The following is a 15,389-nucleotide window of genomic DNA, read 5'->3' as shown; positions in this document are numbered from 1 at the left end:
AAATAAATAAATAAAAGGAGAAAATCTCAAAGAAAAAAAAAAAAAAAAAAGACTGTCTAGGTTCAAGAACTGGCTCCATTACTTACCAGCTATGGACAGCAAGAATTTTACTCTACTGGCCTCCAATTTCCCCCCACCATAAAATGATCAGAATGTGCTTAGAAAAAATCAGGAATATAATTAGTGATAAATAAATGATTGCTATTTAAAAATTCAACTAACATGAAATTATACAGTTAAATCCATATGCTTCATTTAACTTCCTAGTTCTTCCTAAAGATAATCCCTGGTATCAGATCATTGCAGATTCTATGTATACATAGACATACCATACACATATAGACATACCTACATTTGCATATGTATTTAATATACATCTATATGCCTTCCCATTTTCACAAATGGAAGCTCACTATACTATATACCACAGGTTTTAGTCACTTTCTTATCACTAGGAGAAAATGCCTGATACCCACCACTTAAAGGACAAGAGGTTTACTTTGGTTCACCGTTTCAGTCCATAGTCAGCTGGATCCAAGGCTAAGGGACCTTGATATCAAAAGGTGGTCAAACCACAGCAGCTGAAAGCAGAGAATAAAAACAGTGGCTGGGGATGAAAATACACCCTTCCTGGTCACGCTTCCAGTGACTTACCTCCAACCAGGTCCCACCTCCTTACTTCACATTCAGCTACTAACCTCATCAATGCATGCGACCCTGATGAATAGCTCACCCCATGATTCAATCACCTTCCACACACATGAGGGTACTGCGGCACATTTTATATCTAAACCATAACACTAATGTCTTCGTGTGTTAAAATATTTTGCAGATATTCTGTATCAGTGTGTATAGATAAGCCATATTCTTCTATAAGTGATGCAATATATTCTATTTTGTAGATTTACCATAATGTATTAAACCATATCATTAATTTCAAAGATTTAAGTTTTTTCTAATATTTTTCTAATTCAAAAATTACTGCAATAAATGTGTTTTTCTTTTTTCTTTTTCTTTTAAAGAGGATAAAACAGAATAAAAGCAATCAAAACAAACCACTGTAAGAGATACAGGACTTCACATTACAAAGTCAACAATAATTATCATAATGCCTTATGATATCTTCAAAATAGCTGCAGATACCTTCAGACATAGTAAAAATCAAACAGAACACAATAGAATAGAAACAAAATAAAACAACAAATACAAAAAAGGACTTCAAAACAAGCCTGTAGTAAACCCCAAATGGCTACCATATTATATCTTTTTATCTTTGAAATAGCTGCACCTGCCATCGGATCTGACAAAATCAAAGAGAATAAAACCCAACCCAACTAAACAATGGAAACAATATAGGACTTCAAAACAAGACTATAAGAAATCAACAATGACTGCAGCCCTCAGAAGGAGATTCCCCCCCCCCATATGTCACACTGTATACCACTATCCGAACCTATTATCAGACCACTGACCCTAGACCTGTGATGTTAGTACAACACCAGAGCACCACAGGCATCCAGTTGTATTTCATCTCCATAGCTATCATCACAGCCTGTGTTTCTCCAGATAAGCCAGTCACTTACATGGTGGAGGGGGGTACTTTTTGTTTGCCAGCCTGTGCACCAGAAGAGGCTGGGGTCTGGCTGTTCCTGGCTGTTCCTGGTCACACATGGCAACTGGTTCCAAGACTGAGCTTGCCTGCTGGTGTTGCCTTGTTTACTGTAATAAATGTCTTTGTGCATGCATGTGAAAGTTTATCTATAGAAAAATTCCAGAGGACTGAATGGTGCGACCGGTGATTCCATATATTTTAAATTATTATGGAAATTGACAACTACCTGTCAAAAATACTGAACTAGTTAATATTCCAATCAGCAAATACAGAAGACCCTGTTTTTTTATATTCTCCAAATGTACTTTTTGATCTCTGACAATCTACTCAAAGAATAATTTGAAATTCAATATATGCTATGAGTAATTCGAGTACCTTTCTAATGTTAAAGTCCTTTTCAAAATTGGTTTTTCTTTTCAAAACTGCTTTAGGTCATCTGCTGACTAGACTATCCTCAAAATCTGGTGCTGCTGAGCATAAAATTAATGTCAACTATAAAAGAAAAATATATCCATGTCTACATTTTTAATTATTATTATGAGAGTTTGGAAGCAAGGAGTAAAAAGTCCACACCAATGTCACACAGCATAATGAGGCCTGAAATGATTTTGACTTAATGCTATATGACAACAAAGAGAAATTTTGCACAGTATACCTTGGTCCAAAACTCAAAAGTGCTTCTGAATTTGAATTAGGAAAGATTGATTGATTCTATTAAAGTTTAACTAGGTAGGAAAAATAGATTCTGGTGTCCTGTTGCTCAGGAAAGTGACTATAGATAGTGACAATATTCTGTGTATTTCAGAAATGTCAGAAAGGGGAATTTTGAATATTTAACTACAGGAAAATGATAAATGTTTGCAGAACATTTAACCTCATTTGAGAGTTCTACAACATGTGCATATATTAACACATCACTTAGTACTCCATACATATGTATAATTTTTATGTCATTTTTGAAGTATATCTTATGTCAGAATATTGATTTAAGAACTCTAGATCTAAAGATTCAAAAATTCTCTGAACCATGCTAAATTTAGAAATACTTTAGATTATTGCTGTAGAACAAAAATGTCCCTAATTTTTCTTCCATAATAAGATCTTTTGAGATTGATGTAATCAGAACTCTTGGGCCTCAGGAAAAGCTTGAATTTCAATCTCCATTTTCCTTGAGAATCAGTATATTGTCCAGTTAAAATTTTCATCAGATTTTGGCCTACAGATTCTAAGATATATTTCAGTACTCTTGTCAAACTAGGGTATCAAAGGAGAATTTCGACCATCTTTGCTCTGTTGCATCCTCTCCTCATTTTCACTTCCCAAGCCATCTGAAGAAGCAAATGAAGCATATATTTCCCAATGTTATTATAATATTATTTTAAATACACTTCTTGTCAATATATTTGTCACAATAGCAGGTATAAGAAAGAGCTATTTATATCTTTGTTGCTTGTCTGCCTGCTTGTCTGTTTACATACTTGAAAATAAAATTTATAAATATATGAAGTAATTCCCTTGTTTAGTTTCTCTTGGACCATCATAAATTAGAACCCTCCACTAACCACTCTATTACATAAAGCAGAATAATTCAGATAACTATCCTGTTATTCAGGAGTCTCAGCCTTCAGCACCAGCAATGGGTTTTGTGGGAGATGATTGTTGTGAGGAATAAATTTAGAATTAGACTCTCATAAGAAGCATGCAACTTATATATCTCTTGCATGTGCAGCAAGAAGTAGGGTCTCTGCTCCCAGGGACCTTTCATGCTGCAGCTGATCTGACATAAGGCAGAACTCAGGCGAGCATGTGAATGATAGGCAGCAGATATAAATACAGATGAAACTGCCTTTCCTGATCCTGTGTGGTCCAGTTCTTAACAGTCCACCAATCATAGCCCTGAGGATAGGTCCCCTGCTGCTACGGACATATGGCTATGCACCTTGAGCTAAATATCATTCTAAATGATGCCATTTCATAATAGTTTCAAGCTCAAGCTTTGACATGGAAAACCAAGTTTCAAATTCTACCTCTGTCATTGTCTCACTACCTTTGAAGTCACTAAATATCTTTTGAACCTCTCTGCTTCACCATGGGTATAGTATGATATCTTTCTGTGCAAGAAAGCATTACTTCAGCATGCCCGAAATGCTCAGATCTTGCATAGTCCCAAGAAGGGCCTATATCCATGACTGGTACTCGGCCAGTGCCTGAGATTTGAGCTGTTAGAATGTTCTAAGAACTGCAGGTGTTTTTGTATACTCACAGTCTTGAGCCAACTGTACCAGTTCGTGCCAATAGTTGTGCAAACAACATGGTTTATGGTAAACACCTGATTTCCTTCTGGAGATCTGCATCATCAATGGCTGTGACATCCAACAAAAACTGACTTCTAGGGTAAGGCAGCCTTCTCTAGGAAACAAGTTTTGTGTGTCGTCTAAACTCATTGCTAGAGGAATTAAGCATATCCTGTGCAATTTCACAGGGAGAAGACCCTTGGAAATTCAAGTTTTGTTTCCTTTAGACTGAGTGCCACATACTTTTTCCCATTGTTGATTTTGCTTTGTATCCTCTCACTATAATAAATGAAATGTTTATTATTTCACTATAATAAACACAAATCCTGAGATCTGTGAGAATTCATAGTAAATCACTAAATCTCAGAGTGATTTTAGAGATGCCAACATACTATTTCAAGGATTATTCTGAAGGTTAAGTGATAGTGTTAAAGTAAGTATTCAATTATTAAAGTAAGGTGAAGAAGATTTAGCTAAGGACCATTGTGATAGTTATAGGTATCCCTGCAATGGAGATGGGGAGATACTGGGATCATTCTTAATGTAGAATGAACAAATGGCAAGAAGTGGGGCAGGCGGAGAATATATAGAAAAACTATGGAGCCAACATCAGGAATGAGAGATGTTCTAGTCCAACTGACCCAACAATGATTTTGGCTGAGAAGAGGCCAGGATAACCAGGCATCACTGGAGGGTGATGGAGGATGAGGAACTGGGTCAGATAGCAAAAGTAGTCAGATACCAAGAGTGAGAGTTTTGGAGAGCTCGCCTCCCTGGTAAGCAGCTGTGGTGCGGCAGACTGCGGGCCTTCCAGGGGGAGAACCACCAGTGTCTTCTGAGACCCACACCATGTTGGAACTTAGGACCCTGGGAAACCAAGCAAGCAGCTCCCCTCCCGGCTAAGCAATAGTGAACCTACTGGTGCACGGTCTAGAGTCAAACATCCCACTTCCCCTACCATCCTTCTGCTGTCCCCCACTAGCAAATGGGAATCAGAAATCTGAGCATCTCCTGGGAGGTTGACCATAGCAAATAAGGGAGATTTCCTTCTACCATCTCTTTGAAAGCAAATATTTTTATTGCTGTTTTGCTCTATTCTGATTAATGGTACTGCTTTACTCAATATTCTGTTTTTATAAGTTCTATAATATTCTGTATTTCATTTTATTTTGATATATGTGATTGAAAGAACAACTATTGTAAAGATAATGAAATATACTGTGATACCTATTACTGTTATCCTGGTAACCTGCTGTGATGTTCTGTACCAATTTCACCACACAGTTTCAGTTGGTTTTATTCTATCTTGTTCTGTTGTATTTTACTACTTTCAAAATAAAAAAAAGAGTGAGGGTTTTTGCTGAACTTTGTTATTATAGCAGTATTTTTTTTTTGCTAAAACTGAATTTCATAGAGAAGTGGACAGATGAAAATAGAAGTTTTAGGAACCTAACTAGTGTTTGATCAAGTGGAGAATCTGTCACCATATAGATCAAGCAGCTGACTGAATCTCTACCTAAGAGTGTTTTGTGGGAGTTATTGACATGATTCCTATAAAATTCATAAGCATATTAAGTATATATTATTATCTATCATGTACACTGTGTAGTCAGGCTCTTTACATTATTAATAAAAGATTATTGTTCATTTTCTTACTCCTTTACCCTTTGTTAATTTAGCTACATTTATATTGAACACACAAACTAAAACCCTAAGATTTTCAATGGATGACGTGAAATAGTTGAATCTTATTAGCAATCTGTCTGACAGTGTGCTTTCTGCCTCTCCACCCTGATACCCTATCGAAGACAGAAAAAGATGGCATCTGGAAAGCATTCACTCGTGAAGCAGTCACTGTGGCCTACACAAAGCCATCAGTCCTTCAATCCACCACCAGGAACTGTGTTTTATTCAGCAACACTGAGCCCAGTAAGAGAAGATGAATCTTGATGGGTCTAGTGAGTTCTGCCAGTTCCATTCTTTTTGCCAGTGACTGACTTTGAGTGGTCTTATGACAAAGTTATGAAAGATAAAGCATAGGCAGAATCTCTCTGCAAAGAACAGGAAAAGATTTTACCTTCTGATCCTATAAAGAGTTGAATGCATACTAGGAGAGTCTTTGCTCCCCCTTGCTGCTTAAATGTAGTTATGAATATGTGAAGAACAGCTGTTTGGTATGCAGTTGCAATCCCAAATCCATGATGGGGAAACATCAAATTACTGCAGAAGGAAGAATGAAAGATAGCATGAATTCTTAATAAAATTGATGAGCTATTAAACTAATCCTGGGTATGCTTATCTCCAGACTCCCTTTTAAAAAGAAAAATAAATGTTAATTTTCATTAGTCACTATTGGCAGTGTCCTCTTTTTCTTGTGACTAACAGGGTCCTGGTACACTGATTTCAACATGTCCTTTATAAACACAAATCATGCACAGCTCTTTTCTGGGAATTCTAAAAAGATAACACATGTACAATTGTAATTCAATGATGCTTCTTCAAAGGAGACTGACTCTAATAATAAACTTCAAAGAGGCCCAATTATTTTCAAAAAGGTAATTAGATGTAGAAAATTCTTTGCTCTTTTAAACAGTCTCAAGGTCTCATTGTAAGTTAAAGGTCTTCTTGATTAGCATGAAATCCTCTGCAAATAAGCTTATTTTCAGGATGCGAACTCTGAGAGGTACAAGCATGCTTTATATTTTTACTTCGGATATTACAGTTGACAAGTGAAAATGAGAAAGAAACATTATTTTATAAGTCATTATTCTTTGCAGATTTTTCTGAAAAGCCTCCTGTTTCACAGAGCAGTAAAACATATGATTTGGAACTGGGAAGCCATGTGATACGAAATTATTATTTTTAAAGAATTCTAAAGACAATGTAATCATTTATTTCAAAAATTTTTAAAATCCAATGCCTAATGGGTGTTATATGACACTGCCAAAAAATGTGAAGTAGTGAAAATGACAAAATATTTATACATAAATATGTATACACACATATATATATAACATATGCATACACAAATAGCAGACATTTATATTCTCCAAGTGGACGCTTTTGCAAGCTTTAATTACAGAATTCCTCACTAGGAACTGTGGTTACAGTTTGCATGCACTATTTCAACTATCTTCCACAGCAGCCAGTGGTCACGTTGGGTCTGAGGAGATCCTCAGCTTTTTTCTCCATTCTTCACATTAGTCTATTCCATATTTCCCTTCCTGTCCACATAATCCCATATAGAAATGTACATACAAATATATCTATGCATTTAAGTATTATTATTTTGGAAAACAGGGTCTTATAATTTCTATCCATGGCTCTTCTCACACAAAAGTACCTTGTAGAAATCACCACAAGTTAATAGGTTTAGCACGAATTAATATTTTTACTAGTGACAAAATGAGGTTTTTGTCACCACAAATATATGATCTTACATACTGATATCTTTCTTTCTAAGGAATGGAGTCCAAGGACATGAATTGCTGGGCCAAAAAATTGTACATAGTTTTTCAGTGTAATGGGTTTTGGCAGAGACTTTGCATATGGCTGTAATGGCTCATAGAAATATTAGCCATGAAATTAATCCTTTCCCTAATCACTACCAATAATAGTCATCATACTTCTTTCTGACTTTTGTCAGTTTCACATTACATTTATTCTTATACCAATTACATTTATTCTTATAGTAATTTTCCTTACTGATAATAAATTACATTTATTCTTATATCAATTTTCCTTACTGATGATAAATTTTAATATATTTGTCAGCTGTTTTAATATTCTGCCCTTTCAATTTGATTGTTTCTCTTTACGTTAAATGTTTAGTTATTTTGTTAAAAATATTTTGTTTTAGATTATCATATAATTTTACCCTTCATGATACCAAGATTATTTTCTTTAAAATTCAAATTTCTTTTATAGCATCTGTAAAAGACATATTCAGAGGCTTCTGAGAAGATGGCAGAATGGTGAGCAGTAGAGAAAGTCTCTTCCATATTTGGGATCCAGACCCTGGAATATTGCAACATGAGGAAGAGAAGGAGAGAAGTGGGTCCCTGAGAGTTAGCAAGGATCTGAAATGAGAATTAAAGCCCACAGGATAAGCAAAGAGGGGGACCACAAAGTAGAAGAGGGAGGAAGCGAGTGGCCCAGAATCACAGTGTGGCAGGGGTGGCGGAAACCTGCAGAGGGTTGGTGACCTCAGAGGCTGCCATGGAGAAACACACTAGAGGAACAGAGCATTGGATGCCAGGGCTATAGGGGTCGGTGAGTTATTCTGATTGATATGTTCCCTAGGAGAGGCTGACTCTGTGGTAGCCATTTTGGAAAGGAGCTAACAGAAGTCAAAACTCAGAGAAGCAGCCATCCAGGCCTGTCTATCAGCTCCCAGTGTCAGGATGAGGCAGAGCTGAGTTCAAACCTGCAGGATCAAGGAGTCAAAGTCAAGACAGCAGGGAGCCAAGTTCAAGTTGGCAGGAGGCAGAGTGATGTGGTCTGAAAAAGTCCGAAGCAGCCTGAACTTAAGTGAGACAAAAGGCCCAGACTACCCACCACTGCCATAATTCCATTGCTAGCTTGCTGAGATTGATCAGCATGGATCTGGGACCTCGTTATTTGCCCTTCTGTCAAGAAGTGACAGCAGAGACTTGCCCTGAAGTGGACATTTTTTTTTCTTTACTTTTCTACCTTTCTTCCTTTTAATTTTTTTTCTCTATTTTTTCTCTTCTCCTTGATTGTTCTTGTTTTCATATGAGTAAGAACATTGTTTCTAGTTTTTGTTGTTTGGTCTTCTTGTTTCTGCTTTTTTCTTCCTATCTTCTCCATCAGTTCCCAAAGCTTGTGTAAACTTCCTTTGCCCTCCAGCCTTGCTTCTAATCCCTTTCACTTCTGTTTCTCTATTTTTCCCCTAACATCTTTTAAATTTTCTCCTCTGAGGATAAAATCACCATATTCACGGTCTATTTACTGTACAAAATTGTCTGAGCTTTTAGATTTTATTATATAACTACAAATATTGTTCACATGGTTAAAGGTGACAAACTAATAATTACTACAGTTTGTCATTTTCTAAGGTATGTTTGACACTATTGTTACTACTGATTCTAATACATTAGCCAAGATGATATAATCCTTCTCATAACTTGTTCTTTCTTGTATGCCAAGACTGACATTACCTAAGGATCATAAATAATACCATAGGCCAGTATCAAAGAACCAGAAATAAACATCAATTATTCATCATCAATAAATTAAAGAGGCAGGATTCTGCAAAACCCAAAAGACCTACTATTCCTGGGCCACATTTCAGAGAAGTAGTCACTTCCTCAGGGTTCTCAGGACTAGCAATAAAGCTACATGCTATAAAGAATTTATGAGCATCAGTACCAAATTAAACTAAAATAATTAGAAGATTAGAAGATATGGAGTAAGATACCACCTCAGATTTCCCACTCAGGGGGCAAAGGCAAACTCAGAGGGCAATGAGGTGGAACAATTTGAAAGCCACCCACCTGAATTCTCACAAATGGCAACAGGGTAAGGAACAAAGCAAATGAGAACAAGAAGCCAATCAGCTAACATTTCTGGTAAGCCATTCAAGTTGCACCTCACCCACGCAGTGGATCTCAGTGGGCTTGTAACAGTGTGGTGAGTTTCTCCCTTAAATAGAAGACCACAGTGGGTAAACAGGAGTAGTAATCAACTCCTACCCCACTGTAGAACCTTGGAAAGTCTGGCAAGAGTGTGAGTGAGTCCTTTATCCACACAGAGAACACCAGGTGGGTTGAAGAATGCTGACAAGACCTCTCTCAACCCAGAGGTAGTCAAAAGGGCCTACTAGACACCTAGTGATGCAGTAAGGTCCCAGATGAGGTGCACACTATAGCCAGGTAGATCTGGTAGGCTGGAACAGCCTAAAGCCATAGTAACAGTAAGAACTAAAGGTTGACTTACATCAATAATGCTAGGCTAATCAGCCTAGGAAGAATATAGAACTCACTGTACATGCCCTAATGGAGGAATTCAGGTGACTTACCCTTCCCCTTCATTGAGGGACCCAGTAATTGGAAAAACATCAACTACACAGTAGGACCCTAAGACACACAATAGACAGTTGAGAATAGTGGGGTTGAAAGGACCAAAATATTAACCCAAGAGGAGAAAGTAACAAAAAAGCAAAAAGCAATCTCAAACATCCAGTCCATCAAGAACAAGTACAGGAAACAATGAAATAGAGGACATAAGGAGTCTATACCTGAAATTTTTGAAAAGATAGCAAGTGAGGTAAAGAAACAAATCCATGAGGCTAAGAGAAAATCAGATTAGAAATAATCTCTCATGTAAAGGAAGAAATGACAATCTTAATAAAGAAGATGCTCAGCATTGCTAGAGAAGACACAGATAAAAAAGTATAAGAGCATGGGAAGATGATTAAAACCTTGAATGAACAATACAGAAAGGAGTAGAATGCATGAAACAAATTCAAACAGATATCCAGGAGATACAAAAATTCTACTGACAGCTGGTGAAACTGTTTGAATGACGCGGAGGGTAGAATTCCAGACCTTGAGGACAGGATTGCAGCTAGTGATCATGAAAGAAAAGAATGTTTAATAATAACAAGACAGCATGAAAGTACAATTCAATAGTTTCAAGACAATGCAAAGAGAAACAATATAAGACTAATAGGCATCAATGAAGATGCAGGAGTCAATGCAAATGACATTGGTAAACTATTCAAAGAAGTAATAGCAGAAAATTTCCCAAACATGGGAAAAGAATCAGATATCAGATAAGTGAGGCATACAGAACACCAAACATGCATAACCAAAATAAATAACCAAGACATATAATAATTAAGATCCCAGACATACACCATAAAACAGAATACTAAAAGCAGATAGAGAAAAGATACAATTCACTTATCAAGCAAAGCTTACTAGAATCACAGCAGACTTTTAAGCACAAACTCTCAAGTCAAGACAAGCCTGGAGTGAAGTGTTTCATGTTCTTAAAACAACTTTCAACCCAGATTGGTATACCCTGCAAAACTTTGTTTGAAAATTAATGCAGAAAAAGGATACTTTCATTACAAAGAACAAATGAAGAAATTCATGTCCACCAAACCAACCCTTGAAAGAATACTGAAAGACATACTAGAGAGAGATAAAAGTGCCTACAATTTCCAGAACAACAACAGAAAGAAACCACAAGACAGGGCCAGCAGTTAAACAAAGAGAAAAAACAGGAAATCAACATCAGGAAAACAACATGACAAAGTTAACCCAGTATACATCAGTTGTACCCATCAATGTAAATGGCCTAGAGTCACCAATTAAAAGAAATAGGTAGACAAAATGGATCAAGAAACAGGATACTACAATATGCTGTTTACAACAAACACATCTAGCCCAAATCAAACTTAGTAAAAAGTCTAGGGATGGAAAACAGTAGTCCATGCAACCAGAACCCAGAAAAGCAAAGGTAGCTATTCTGTTTACAGACAATGTAAACTTCAAACCAAAATAGTCAAAAGAGATAAAGAAGGTCATTACATACTTGTTAGGGAAATAATTCAAGAGGAAGAGCTAACAATCATAAATATATATTCACCAAATGCAGGAGCACTGAACTATATAAGACAAATACTAACAAACATGAAAAATGAAATATGCAATAAAACAATTATGGTAGGGACTTTAATATCTGATTGTCACAAAGAGAGAGATCAACTAGACAAAAATTCGGCAAAGAAATAACTGAACTGAATCAAACCTGTAAGCAAATGGACTTAATAGAGTGCTCCACCCAACCCCAACAGAACATACATTCTTCTCAGCTGCACATGGGACATTCTCTAAAGTAGATGATATATTAGCATATAGGACATTTTTAAGTAAATGTAAAGTTATTGAAATTGTCCCATGCTTATTATCTGACCATAGTGCTCTGAAATTGGAAATTAATGGCAAAAGAAGCTGGGTGTGCAGGGTCAGCCCAGGCAACTTCCATGCCCCCACCATCTTGACACCCTCAGACCCCTAGACCTCCACCAGTGTGCCAGGCCAGGCTGGGCAAGACTGCGTCCATGCTCCCACAGTCCCATTGTCCTTGGACCCCTGGACCTCCACCAGCATGCAAGATCATATCAGTCACCTCCCTGCCTGCCAGCCACCCTCAGAGACCCACCCCACCTCCTGGATTTAGTATTATTGTTGATCTTTGGCTCCCACTCTTCCTCCCAGAAACCTGGACTCAGTTGATTAACCTTGCTGGGTTAATGGGAGATTCAGTGACCCCTCATCAAAACAGAAGATCTCAGCAGTCAGTGTGGTGAGTTTGCCCCTAAAATAAAGGTCTTCAGTAGGTAAACAGAAGCAGTAGCAAAGCTCCCTCCAGCTGTACAACCTTGGTGAGCTTGGCAAGAGTATGGGTGAGTTCTTCCTCCATACAGAGAACACCAGGCAGGTTAAGGAGTGTGTCAATAAAGCCTCCCTCCACTTGGAGAAAATTAAAAGAGCTTATGAGATACCCAGTGACACAGTAGGGTCCCAATTGAGACAAACATTATAGACAGGGAAACCTGGTAACCTGGAACAACCTGAAGACATAGTAACAGCAGGAACTAAGGATTGACTTAGTACTCCTAAGCTAGTCAGCCTAAGAAGAATATAGGACTCACTGTACATGCCCTGTAGGAGGAATTTGGGTGACTGGCCCACCTCTTCATTATGGTACCCAGCAATTGAACAAACATCAAACACACAGTAGGACCCTAAGATACACAACTACCAACAGTTGAGACTAGTGGGACTGAAAGACCGACCATTAGCCCAAAAGGTGAAAAATGACAAAATGAAAAGCAAAATGCAATCTCAAACATTTAGTCCACCAGGAGCAAGTACACTGAAAGAGAAGACCTTAAAAGAAATACACCAGAAATCTCTGACAAGATAACAAGTAAAATAAACAAATCCATGAGGCTATAGAGTAAATCAAATTAGAAATAGTTTCTCATGTAAAGACAGAAATAACAATCTTAGTAAGGGAGTTGCTCAGCATAGCTAGAGAAGATACAGATTTTTAAAAAGTACAGGAGCATGGGAAACTGACTGAAACCTTGAATAAACAATATAGAAAATAATCAGCATGCATGAAACAAATTCAAAGAGATATCCAAGAAATAAAAAGTTCTATTGAAATCTGGCAAAATCGTTTAAATGAAGCTGAGGATAGAATTCTGGACCTTGAGGACAGGATCAAAGTTAGCAATAATGAAAGGATAGAACTTTAGAGTTCCAACACATGGGCAGAGTTAAGGGAGAGTTTAAGATCATTGCTCCCAGCGGTTAAGTGCTTGCCCAGCTTCCAGACACACTGGACTAGACTCAGGAGTTTTCATGCCTGACTAGACCACACCCAGCAACATTCATTCAATCAAGGGAGCTGAGGGCACATGAAGTGAGTTCCAGCAGGTCTGCACTAGCCCGGGGGAGAGCTTTGGACCATCACCAACAGTGGTTAGGAGCCCACCCAGCTTCCTGGAACACCGGAGGTGGCATGGGCGGTCCTGCAGGCCCAACTGGACCATGTTCAGCAACTTCCATTCAGTCCAAGGAGCAAGGGTATAGGAGGCGATTTCCAACACACACAAGGGAAGCTGTGGAACATCATTTGAAACATGGAAACATAGAAAATGACAAAACAAAAGACCAAAATGTAATCTCAAACCTCCTGCCCATCCCAAGAAAGCCTAGGAGCCATGTACATAGAAGAAAATATAAGTCATACACCTGAAATAATAGCAACTCAAATAATGAAGCAACTTCAGGAAGCTATAAAGGAATTCAAATTAGAAATAATCTCCCAGGTAAAAGAAGAAATGATAAAGGTAATGAAAGAAATGCCGAACACATCTAAAGAAGACACAGTTAAAAATTAGAAGAACAATGCCAAAAGATAGAATTCCTGGATGAACAATATAAGAAACAAACAGAATACATGAAGCAGAGTCAAAGAGATATACAGGAAATCAAAAATTCCACTGAAAGTTGTCAAAACTGCCTCAGCAAAAGTGAAGATAGAATTTCAGATCTCGAAGACAAGATTGCAGCTAGTGAACAGGAAAGGAAAGATCGTTTTAAACTAACAAAGAATCAGGAAATAATAATTCAACAGCTTCAAGATGATGCAAAAAAAAAAAAACCAACATGAGATTGATAGGGATAAATGAAAAAGAAGGGGATAACACAAATGATATCAAGAGGCTATTTATAGAAGTAATAGCTGAAAACTTCCCAAACATGAGATGGACTCTGACATACAGATTAGTGAAGCATATACAACTCCAAATAGCCATAATCAAAATACAACTACACCCAGACATATAATAATCACCATTTCAGAAATCCAACATAAGAATAGAATATTAAAAGCTGTTAGAAAAAAAATACAGAGTACCTATAAAGGAAAACTTAGAATCAGAGCAGAATTCCAACACAAACAATGTACAAACAATGCAATCAAGAAGAGCATGGAGCGAAGTATTTCAGATCCTAAAGAAAAATGATTTCCAACCTAGACTGATGTACCCTGAAAAACTGTCATTCAAAATGGATGAAGAAATAAGAAACTTCCAAGACAAAGAACAGCTGAAGAACTTCATGACCACCAAGCCAATCCTACAAAGAATACTGAAAGACATTCTAGACATACATAGGAAAAAACCACTAAGCAAGGCAGACAATTAAACAGAATGGAAAGGTAAAGATACAACAGCAGACAGATAATAGGTCAACAATAAATCAATATATAACAGTTATAACCATTAATGTAAATAGTCTCAATTCACCAATTACAAGAAATAGACTTGCAGAATGGATCAAGAAATAACATCCTACCATATGCTACATACAAAAAAACCATCCAATGCAAAAGGAAACTCATAGACTGAAAGTCAAAGGATCGAAAACAATACTTCATGCAATAAGAGCCCCCCAAAAAGTGGGGATAGCTATTCTGTTTACAGACAATGGGAACTTCAAACCAAGAATGACCCAAAGAGATTTAGAAGGTCACTGTATACTAATTAGGGGAAAAACTTCAAGAGGAAGAGATAGCAAAGTTAAATATATATGCACCAAATTTCAGAGCACCCAGTTATACAAAGCAAGTATTAACACAAATGAAAAACTAAATAATCAATAACACAATTATAATAGGAGACCTTAACATACCATTGACACAAAGGGACAGATCAACCAGACAGAAAATCAGTAAAGAAATAACAGAACTGAATCACACCTGTGAACAAATGGATTTGATAGATGTATACAGAGTGTTCTATCCAACAACAACAGAATATACATTCTTCTCAGCAGTACATGGGACAATCTCTAAAACAGACCATATACTAGCCTACAGAACATATTTAAGTAAATGCAAAAGAATTAAAAATTTCCCATGCAAGTTACCAGATC

At 37.1% G+C, this 15,389-nt stretch overlaps 1 long non-coding RNA gene across 1 annotated transcript in view; it reads right to left on the bottom strand.

The window, feature by feature from the left end:
• Window positions 1-500: 500 nt before the first annotated feature.
• Window positions 501-15,389, bottom strand: part of LOC134476709 (uncharacterized) — a 59,580-nt gene continuing 44,691 nt past the window's right edge. Inside the window, exon 3 of the long non-coding RNA XR_010048517.1 lies at window positions 501-581. This is a non-coding gene — a long non-coding RNA (uncharacterized LOC134476709). The remainder of the gene's footprint in view (window positions 582-15,389) is intronic.

The sequence above is a fragment of the Cavia porcellus genome, unplaced genomic scaffold (assembly GCF_034190915.1).
Source record: "Cavia porcellus strain 051 isolate PalLab524CR breed Dunkin Hartley unplaced genomic scaffold, mCavPor4.1 scaffold_7, whole genome shotgun sequence".
NCBI lineage: Eukaryota > Metazoa > Chordata > Mammalia > Rodentia > Caviidae > Cavia > Cavia porcellus.
Note: the sequence above shows the minus strand (reverse complement) of the source record. Positions and strands in the feature narration are given on the sequence as shown.